Genomic DNA, 11305 nt, shown 5'->3' with positions numbered 1-11305 from the left:
TGATATAGCGATAATTTTGTAAACTTTTCAGTAAATGAGTAAACATTTCAGCAATAAATAAGGTTTTCTATATATTTTTATTGATTTCATGAAATGTTTAAGTGCAAAATTTAACATTAATTCTTGGAACTGCCACGAGATGCTCGGTAATAATATAATATTTTAAACTTACCAGCAAAGTTGTGCGTTTTTTCTGAAAGCATTATCGCAATATTTTTTCTAGATATGCTGCTCGTTTCTAGGAAACTTTAGGCCGTTTAGATAAACCTTTCAAAAAAGTCGAAATATCAAGATAATTACTGAATGTATCTAAAACGCTATCTAGCTTATAAATGGCAGCTGAGGGCACTTACACAAAAGGTATCGAGATAATGATGTAAATTATCGCTATAGTACTTCCAGGAAACGTTCGACTATTGAGACAATCTTTTCAGAAAAGTCCGCTTTATCAAGATTATGTTTAAGTATCGCGATAGCTACCTAGCGATCTCGTGGCAGAAATGTGCCACCATACTTTTTGCAAAAAAAATAAGTTTTCTTTCATGTCGTCAATGTATAAATGTACTTGGGAATATATCTATTTATGTCCCTAATGTAGTACGGTGTATTGTCAGAATATAAAAAAAATGCATGATCTTTGACTGATCCTAACGAAAATCAGAAGTGTCAATTCCGGCTTAATTAAGATGAAAAGGCTACGATTCAAATTTTGACATTAACTGAATTCCAGTTATTTGAGTAATTTTGAACGTATTATTTGAGTAATTTTGAACGTACGTCCTAGATGACAACAACTTCATTGATTATTAGTCGTTTTTACATTATGGAAATGATTGACCAATCAAACTTCCCGTTACAAAAAACATTCGTCAGAGTAACAATGTCGGTTCGCGCCGTTTCCTGTCCCTGAAAACGTAAAAAATAAAAGATAAAATTTACATCACTGGATGTAGATAACAGAAAAAATCAGGATATATCTTCAAATTTAAGAATATTGTTATTTTCTTGACAAGGTGTCGTGACGAGACGAAGACAGAGGTTCTAGTCATTCGAATAGAAAGTGAGTGCAAAATTTCCTTGGCTTGGAGCCCCTAAATTCGCAAATCACCGAAATGCATTAAATTACCTCTTATTCGTACTTTAATTTTGTTTTCCATATCTTTCAATGCTTAATTTATATCTGAGATTTAGAATCTGATGCTCTTAACCAGCCTGGGTCCCAGGTACCAGAAATATCACAAAATTTATGTGCACTTATCAGAACATAAAAAAAAAATAGAGAAAAAAGGCACGCTTCACATGTGTTAAGGTGCGCTGTAAGGTAGCCTTACTCATGTGGCAGTGTGAGACACTAACTGTTCCAAGCAAGAAGTCACAAGACTCCCCAACTTTGAAAATCGAAAAATTGGGTTGTAAGATAAGGGTGCCCAAATCCGGTCCTGCAATAAACCACTAAGGACCGCTAAGGACCACTAAGGAGGCACAAAGGACCACTAAGGACTTCTAAGTGAGCACTAAGGACCACTAAGGGGTGACTTAGGGTACAATAAGGACCCTTAAGAAAAATCTAAGAAATAAATGTTAAACAGGCTGGTAACATTGCCCGATCGGGCTTATGACACAAAAAGTAATATTTCTTGAAAAATAATGAAGATATTTCTTTCAAACTTGGTCCATTTGTTAAGCATTACATATAATGCTTATCAAGATAGGAATAACTTTGTTGCCTTCAGTTTAGTTAGAATTACTTCCCTTTTTCAGATTTTTATGATGCATAATTTTTGAAGTCCAAAAATATTATGTTTTAATGCAATGTTTAAAACAGAAAAGGGTTCAGTGGCTTTCTAGTGCTCCAAACTTGTGCGCCAATACCTTTATTCTATATATTTAGGGTAAATACTTTGTTTCTAGTGCAGATGTATGAGCAATTTTTTTAGGACTAACATTTCTCTATAATGTTGTAAGTGAAAGCAGAGTAAATTGTTTACATTCATGTACTAGCGCAATAATTTAGAGCATTAGAAAGCCATTTAACCCTTTTTTCTTTTAAACTTAGCATTAGAACATTGTTTTTATGGACTTCAAAGATTATGCGTCATAAAAATCTGAAAAGGGGAAATAATTCTACCAAAACTGAAGGCAACCAAGTTATTTTTATTCTAATTTGTATCATTTGTTATGCTTAACAAATGGACCAAGTTTGAAAGAAATATATTCATTATTTTTCAACAAATATTACTTTTTGTGTCATAAGCCCGATCGGGCAATGTTACCAGCCTGTTAAAATAAAAAAGATATGAGTAAATTATTTCAGGCAGTTTTCCTAGCAAAGACCGCTAAGGAGGCACTATGGTCCACTAAGGACTATTAAAGATGCACTATGGACAAATTAGGGGCAATTACGATAATAATTATTGAAAGCAGTGCCAACAGATTGTATTACTTTAATTTTCAAGTTTAAATTTTAATTATAAGATAGCATGGTTAAATTTTTAAAAAAGATATGAGTAAATTATTTCAGGCAGTTTTCTTTATACCATCAAGTGAAAAGAAATATCTAAATATATTGATTCTAAAATATATGTCTTCGAATATAGAAGCATATATGATAAATTTGTACAGAAATAAATATCAATAATTAATTTGTCATAAATAATTCCCTTTCTAAGAAATGAATATATTTTGCAGATTTCTTGATTGCATCCATTCAAGCTGTCTGTTTGATAAAATCTTTCAGTTATATTAAATTGTTGCTCTGTTGTATTGTAAAAATTGTTACAAACAACTATTCAGTGGAAAATGATATTTAATTAGTCCTTTGTAGGTACACTTATGGTTTTTGCACCTTTTTTTTTCCTTCTCAAAGTAAGTAATTGCAATTGCAATTATTAGACTAATAAATTACTTTATCTATGTGATTAAGTGTTAATCCTACCTTGGATGTTTAAATTGTCTGTACAAGATATTTGCAGTTATACAGGTAGGTGACTTTACTCATTTGGCAAGATTTTGTATTTTGTATATAATATTAAAATTTCCACCTAAATTTATCATCTTTTATGATATACATGTTCGAGCGTTACTACTGTTTAAAATCTGTCATTATGCCTGCAAGACCACGTAAAAAAAACCTGTGTACAGACTCAGAGATGTATGTTATGCTGCTTAAAGATGCAAAAATAATATAACAGAAAATAAAAAATATATATATATATATATATAATATAACATAACAGAATATTCTAGTATGACCGTTCAATAAAATATTATCTGATTTTACTAGAATAATGTTATGCTGCTTAATGACGCAAAAACAATAATATAACAGAATATTCTAGTATGTCCATTGTATGAATAATTACTAATTTGATATTATTTGATTTTACTGAAAATGTTATGTTTATTAACGATGCAAAAAATATATATAACAGAATATTCTAGTATGTCCGTTGTTTAAAGAATTACAAATTAAATGTTAAAGTCTAAGTAAATTTAACAATCTGCTTGATAAGCAGTAAAGGATTATTGAATCTGTCACATATTTCCTTGACATGAAATTGAAATTTAGTTTATTTAATTTAAACCCATTATAGTTAACATATGATATTTTAAAATAATCTCGAAATAATATTGACAATTTGAAAAGCTTCTCCCTTATTTGTATAAAATATTAATTATGAATTATTTGAACACAAAAGTTTTTCCCCACATGTCAACTTTGATTAGGTTAGATGCATGTTTAAACTTTGCTACTGTATAATCAAGTAGAAGTATAGCACTGCCCTTTAATATCTTGTTTATCACACATTAATCAGGCTGATTAAGTGGGCACACTTTTTGATTATACAGATTTGTATGATAATGATAATCTTGTTTATTATACATTAATCAGGCTAAATAAGTGGGCATATTATATAATGGTTTTACTTTTCTGTAAATATATATCTGATTTCTTGAAATGACATAAAATACAGTATATGAATTTGTTAAGGTACAAAATTAAAATAAGGTTAATCAAAATTTTCAATGACTTTAGTGATTAGTATGTTTGTAGAACTTTTGATAAGCAATGCAATTGTGTACAGTGTTTAATATTCTATAAATATATATCTGATTTCTTGAAATGACATATAATATAGTATATGAATTTGTTAAACTAAGGTACAAAATTAAAATAAGGTTTTAAAATCAAAATTTTCAATGACTTTTAGTGATTAGTATGTTTGTACATAGAACTTTTGATAAGTAATGCAATTGTGTGTTTTATTGTTCTGTAAAAATATATATAATATATGATTTATTGATATGACATAATATTATGATATAGTATGGATTTCTTAAAAAATCAATAAATAAGGTTAATTAAAATTTCCGTTGACTTAATTGATTAGTATGTATGTATATAGAACTTTTGATAAGACATATAGTATATGAATTTGTTAAGGTACATTATATCAATATATTATAATTATTATATCGTTAAGTAAGGTTAAATAAGATTTCATGATTTTAGATTGAAGACAATAAAGTTACTAATTTTTGATTGTGTTGTTATGTGATACAGACAAAATGCATATTTATTCATGAGACATTTATAACTTAAGCACTCTGTTAGCTGGCCATTCTATCTTATAATTAAAATTTAAACTTGAAAATTAAAGTAATACAATCTATTGGCACTGCTTTCAATAATTATTATCGTAATTGCCCCTAATTTGTCCATAGTGCATCTTTAATAGTCTTTAGTGGCCCATAGTGCCTCCTTAGCGGTCTTTGCTAGGAAAACTGCCTGAAATAATTTACTCATATCTTTTTTATTTTAACATTTATTTCTTAGATTTTTCTTAAGGGCCCTTATTGTACCCTAAGTCACCCCTTAGTGGTCCTTAGTGCTCACTTAGAGGTCCTTAGTGGTCCTTTGTACCTCCTTAGTGGTCCTTAGCGGTCCTTAGTGGTATATTGCAGGACCCGCCCAAATCAACAATGATCATTTCATATTTAATGGAAGTGGCTATTCCTACGGTCCAGTAAGAATAGCCTCACAGGCTATTCCTACGGCTGTCCCGTAAGAATAGTGAAATAGCCCGCAGGTGGCTATTCCTACGGCTCTAAAGACAGTTTTGTATGTCCATCTTGAACTGTATTGTACTGAATTAATTCAAATGGTATATTTTCGGTTATTAATAAAACCCTAAATGTTTTATGGTCTTTGAGATTTTTTAAAAACTTTTTAATAAAAAGTTTTAAAAAACTGCTCATTCTATTCTTTAAAAATTGTCAGTGATATTAGAAATTATTCGTATTCATTTTTAGCTCACCTGAGCAATGCTCAGGTGAGTTTTTCTGATCGCTCGATGTCTGGCGTCCGTCATCTGTCGTCTGTCGTCCGTCAACATTTAGCTTGTGTATGCGATAGAGGCTGTATTTTTCAATTAATCTTCATGAATATTGGTCAGAATGATAACGTTGATGAAATCTAGGCTGAGTTCGAAAATGGGTCATCTCGGGTCAAAAACTAGGTCACTAGGTCAAATCAAAGAAAAACCTTGTGTATGCGATAGAGGCTGTATTTTTCATTTAATCTTCATGAATATTGGTCAGAATGATAACTTTGATGAAATCTAGGCCGAGTTCGAAAATGGGTCATCTCGGGTGAAAAACTAGGTCACTAGGTCAAATCAAAGAAAAACCTTGTGTATGCGATAGAGGTGGTATTTTTCAATTAATCTTCATGAATATTGGTCAGAATGATAACCTTGATGAAATCTAAGCCGAGTTCGAAAATGGGTCATCTCGGGTCAAAAACTAGGTCACTAGGTCAAATCAAAGAAAAACCTTGTGTATGCGATAGAGGCTGTATTTTTCAATTCTTCTTCATGAATATTAGTCAGAATGATAACCTTGATGAAATCTAGGCCGAGTTCGAAAATGGGTCATCTCGGGTGAAAAACTAGGTCACTAGGTCAAATCAAAGAAAAACCTTGTGTATGCGATAGAGGCTGTATTTTTCAATTGATCTTCATGAATTTTGGTCAGAATGATTGCCTTGATGAAATCTAGGCCGAGTTCGAAAATGGGTTATCTCGGGTCAAAAACTAGGTCACTAGGTCAAATCAAAGAAAAACCTTGTGTATGCGATAGAGGCGGTATTTTTCAATTGATCTTCATGAATTTTGGTCAGAATGATTACCTTGATGAATTCTAGGCCGAGTTCGAAAATGGGTCATCTGGGGTCAAAAACTAGGTCACTAGGTCATATCACGTAAAAACCTTGTGTATGCGATAGAGGCTGTATTTTTCAATTGATCTTCATGAATTTTGGTCAGAATGATTGCCTTGATGAAATTTAGACCAAGTTCGAAAATGGGTCATCTCGGGTCAAAAACTAGGTCACTAGGTGAAATCAAAGAAAAACCTTGTGTATGCAATAGAGGCTGTATTTTTCAACTGATCTTCATGAAATTTAGCCAGAATGATTACCTTGATAAAATCTAGGCTGATTTCGAAAATGGGTCTTCTGGGGTCAAAAAGTAGGTCACGAGGTCAAATCGAAGAAAAACATTGTGTATGCAATAGAGGATGTATTTTTCAATTGATCTTCATGAAATTTGGTCAGAGTGATTGCCTTGATGAAAACTAGGTCGGTTTTGAATATGGGTTATCTGAGGTCAAAAACTAGGTCACTAGGTCAAATTAAAGAAAAATCTTGTGTATGCGATAGAGACTGTTTTTTTCAGTTGATATTTATGAAATTTGGTCAGGTTGATTGCCTTAATGAAATCTAGGTCGAATTTGAATATGGGTCATCTGAGGTCAAAAACTAGGTCACTTGATCAAATCAAAGAAAAAACCTCTGTATGTGATAGAGGCTGTATTTTTCAGTTGATCTTCATGAATTTTGGTCAGAATGATTGCCTTGATAAAATCTAGGTCGAGTTTGAACATGGGTCATCTAGGGTCAAAAACTAGGTCATATCTAAGAAAATGCTTGTTTTATCGCAAGAGACCAATTTTTTGGTCCAATCTTACTGAAAATTGGTCAGAATATTTGTTTCCATGAAATCACTAGGTCAAACATGTTTTACACTGTTATGGAGTGTTTCTTAGGTGAACGACCTAGGGCCATCTTGGCCCTCTTGTTTTTGACATAAAAATAATTTCCGTAAAGTCTCATTGAACAAAAAAGTATAAAAAATCCTGCCTTTTTACTACCTATTTTGTTAGGCATGTTACCGGACACAAAAAATTATTTAGGCTTTGGGAATGCACAGGTGAAACAAAAACTCTTTGAGGCCCGAGAGGAATTCCTTTCTTCGAAATATAACAACTTTTTGGACAAAACGTGATTATAAAATAGTAAAATAGTATATAATGATAACAATACAAAATATCAGGAACTAATTAGAAGGCTCGTCAGAACAACGCTATGTATAACGACTTCCTGTGTACAAGTTTACAAATTATATTAAGACGTTTTTGCAACCAGAAAGAACACGCAGTTTTAACCCATTCATCAAAGAAGTTCCTCGCGGGCATCATAAAGTTCAGTGTTTTTTTTTTTTTACTAAATTCTAAATATGTAAGTTGATATCGACACGATATCATTCGTAATTATATTAGCCTTCCGTCCGTAAGTTTCCGATGGTTTCCGTACAATCAGAATCGGCTATTTCCGTGGTTCGGGCCGGGCCGGGCTGGTCTGGTTCTATTAATAACCTATATTTTCGAACAAATTGTTTACTTTTCAGTACCACATCGAGAGAGAACTTTGCATGTCAATTTTCAAGTAAAAATAGTTATATGTACATATATAAGGTGGTTTTGAAACAAAAAACGTATACGGGTGTTGATTTCGCCAGATTCTACTGTATTCGCAGAAATTTTAAGTGACAGGCAAAATCAAGGTATAAAATTTAAAGTGATGATTTTTTTAAAGAATCATTTTAAGCTTTTATTCAAGAAAAACGTTTGAGGGTGTTGATTTGGACAGAAATTATATGCGAAGAAATCTCAAGTGAAAGGCAAAATCAAGACATAAAATCTGAAGTGTTGAATACTTTTTAAAATCCTTTTAAGCTTTTATTAAGAGTATATTTCTACGTGTACATGCCAATTTTCAAGAAAAAATACTTATTCTAAGTATTAATTAGAAACGAAAAGTATATACGGGTGTTGATTTTGCCAGATGGTCATCGACATGCAAAATCAAGTCATAAAGTCATAAAGTAATGAATAATTTTTAAAACCCTTTTAAGCTTTTACCCGTATACGTTTTTCGCTTCAAAACCACCCTAAATATAAATATTTTTTCTTGAATATTGACATACAAATGTAATTTTATATTCCTGTTTAAAGCTTAAGGATTTTGAAAAATTATTAATAAAAGAGAATCTGGCGAAATCAACACCCGTATACGTTTTTCGGTTCAAGACCGCCTTATATATGAAAAAAATTCTTGAAAATTGACATGCAAACTTAGAAATATATTCTTAATAAAAGCATAAAAAGATTTAAAAAGAAAAATATCACCTTAAATTTTATGTCTTGATTTTACCTGTCACTTGAGATTTCCGCGCATGTAGAATCGGGCGAAATCTAGACCCGTATACGGTTTTTCGCTTCAAAACCACCCTAAATATAAATATTTTTTTCTTGAAAATTGACATGCACACGTAGATTTATATTTTTAATAAAAGCTTAAAAGGATTTTTAAAAATAATTATTAGTTTACATTTTATGTCTAGATTACGCTAATTTGATTAGATTTCTGTCACCCCAGTAGAAATTCTCTTGAAATAATGTATTCATTTTGTGAAATGAAAGTAATGAGAATGGAACAAAACATTATAAGTAAACAATTTGTTCGAAAATATACCAGTTGAATTAATTCAGTACAATGCAATACAAGGTGGACATATAAAATTGTCTTTAGAGCCGTAGGAATAGCCACCTGCGGGCTATTTCACTATTCTTACGGGAGAGCCGTAGGAATAGCCTGTGAGGCTATTCTTACGGGACCGTAGGAATAGCCACTTCCATATTTAATTCTCTGAACTTTCAAACAATTCACAAAACAAACACTACATTTAATTTCATGTTTGGAAGTGTCATGTATTAGCCATGTATAAATTTTTTGCAATGATGGATGAAATGTTCTCTCCCTCTAGTACTTTCATATGCTTTTTGTTTTTCTTTCTCTGACAATGTTTTCTGTTTCTTTCTTCTGTTAGTGTTGAACGCTGTTTTGCTTATTAATTGGGATGACTTATTTTATGACCTGTTATTTTATAGTTATATCCCTCTAAGCCTTACCCATAACAGGGATATAAATTAACACTCAGACCCTATTAGCCATCTGGGCTCCTTACAGGCAAATTCTAGGGGCACAGCCTAAAAGTTAGGGACCCAGCTATCATTAGCGGAAAAATATACTAACAGTGGCAGGGTTTTCCCGGACGCAGTTTTTCGTCGTCCCTGACGCGCTTTTACTGCTTTGAACTCGCATTTTTTAGTGCCTATGCGTCCCACTGGACCCGCAAAATTGGTCACGAAACTCCTTTGCGCAGATACCCATGTAAAATGCGCAGTTTTTTACCACCGGGACCATCATTGAATCCTGGGTGCTCATTATACACAGGTATAGACGATTTTCCAACTACAAAACAAGTTTTGTTATCGATGTTCGCTATTTTGGAAAGGGAAACTACTCTCCGCGCTAACTGTCACCGCTAAAATCTAAGATTGCCGTTACGTTCCGTAAAAGATCGAATAGTTTATTTTTTTATTAAACAACATTAATTTCATATAAATTTAAAGTATTTTGATGAAAAAATATTAATAAATCACAGAAATTATGAAACTAATTAAGGATCGAGTATTATCTTTAACCGAGATAAAACTGTGAACAACATAATTGACACGAGGTGACACGTTAACTGCCGGTAATTACTGGCTATTTGATCATAACAAAAAGACTATCACACCTTTTGTAATCGGTCTGAATTGAGAAGCTCATGCCATTTTGAAAGATACCATGATTCCGAAATATTGAATCAACTGCTATCTAAATTAAAAAGATACAATTAAGTTCAATCGGTTTTAGGGTAAATTTTTATAGTAATAATGTCCATTTTCAAGATCAATAATTTGTGGACCCCTAAAAATTATTAGGGACCCTAAAATTAGAAGCCATGGGAGTCCATGGACTCCCAAATAAAAAACCCGAGGGAAAACCCTGCAGTGGTTTAGATCTACATACTTAATGATAAGTCTTGTAATTTGCTTCCTGCCAAAATACATCAATTTCTTAAATACAGATCACTCATCAAACTCACACTGAAAGAGGAAAGTTGTAATCAACCAGTGCAGTTCTAAACATAGGACACAGCCTCTTAAACACGGACGCATTTAATTTAAAGTTTGAATGATTTTTGCAGCATTAGAGGAGGATATGGGTTGTTTATGGGCATTTTTGATAGATACTGCATGCTTATGGACATCTGAATTCTAGTATTTTGTTACATTTTCGAGGTACAGGACTCGCAACCCGCACGAAATTATTGTACAAAAAGTACAAACCATGTTGCGGTCCGTGCTCTAAGCAGCCATGGTCTGTTAACAGCCCATTTTTCATTAAAAGTCCTCTTTGGTCTTTAGGACTTTTCATAATCCTGGTATTTCCTTATGCTGCAGCGACCGGCCGTTCTAAGCTCTTTAAGTTACTTTAAAAGCCTTCAATAAACCTCTACTTTTTAGTGCAGTATTTCTATGGGCGCAGCCATAATGTTAGTGACAGAGTAAATAATCCACGTATGCCGATTGGTCGTAGTAAGTATCGGTAATTTTAATTTGTCGATTTAAGTGACGTCATGTATATTAGTAAGACAGTCTCGGAAAACCCAGAATATTGACATTAGGAGAATCCAAAGCCATTCGCCTACTGGGCAACTATCATGGAAAATTGACTCGACCAGCTTTAAATCTGGTCGCACTGTTAATTTATATCCCTGCATAACTGCATTTTAATGTTAGGAAAACGAAGACATAAAAAAAATGAAATATCCGCTTAGATTGATTGGTACCATGATTAGGATGGCCAACCCACGTGACCTTTTGGTACCCTACACATGGGAAACGGGGGTTTTTTTACTAAGAAAGTGACACCGATTGTCGGCGTCTTCCCCTTGGAAAATTTTTCCCCAAAAGATCAATTTTCCCCAATCTTTTTCCAATTCTTATGTTTCAGGGATCGAATTTGGCGGTCACTAACTCATGAAATTCGAGTAAGAATAAAAAAATCCAAGTA

General features: G+C 32.5%; 1 protein-coding gene across 1 annotated transcript in view; it reads left to right on the top strand.

Moving 5' to 3' along the window:
• Positions 1–865: 865 nt before the first annotated feature.
• The window catches only part of LOC123556492 (sister chromatid cohesion protein PDS5 homolog A-like), a 66368-nt gene continuing 55928 nt past the window's right edge, over positions 866–11305 (top strand). The window contains exon 1 of the mRNA XM_045347258.2: positions 866–1060. The gene's annotated coding sequence lies outside the window, so the exon portion shown is untranslated. The remainder of the gene's footprint in view (positions 1061–11305) is intronic.

The sequence above is a fragment of the Mercenaria mercenaria genome, chromosome 5 (assembly GCF_021730395.1).
Source record: "Mercenaria mercenaria strain notata chromosome 5, MADL_Memer_1, whole genome shotgun sequence".
Taxonomy (NCBI): Eukaryota; Metazoa; Mollusca; class Bivalvia; order Venerida; family Veneridae; genus Mercenaria; species Mercenaria mercenaria.
Note: the sequence above shows the minus strand (reverse complement) of the source record. Positions and strands in the feature narration are given on the sequence as shown.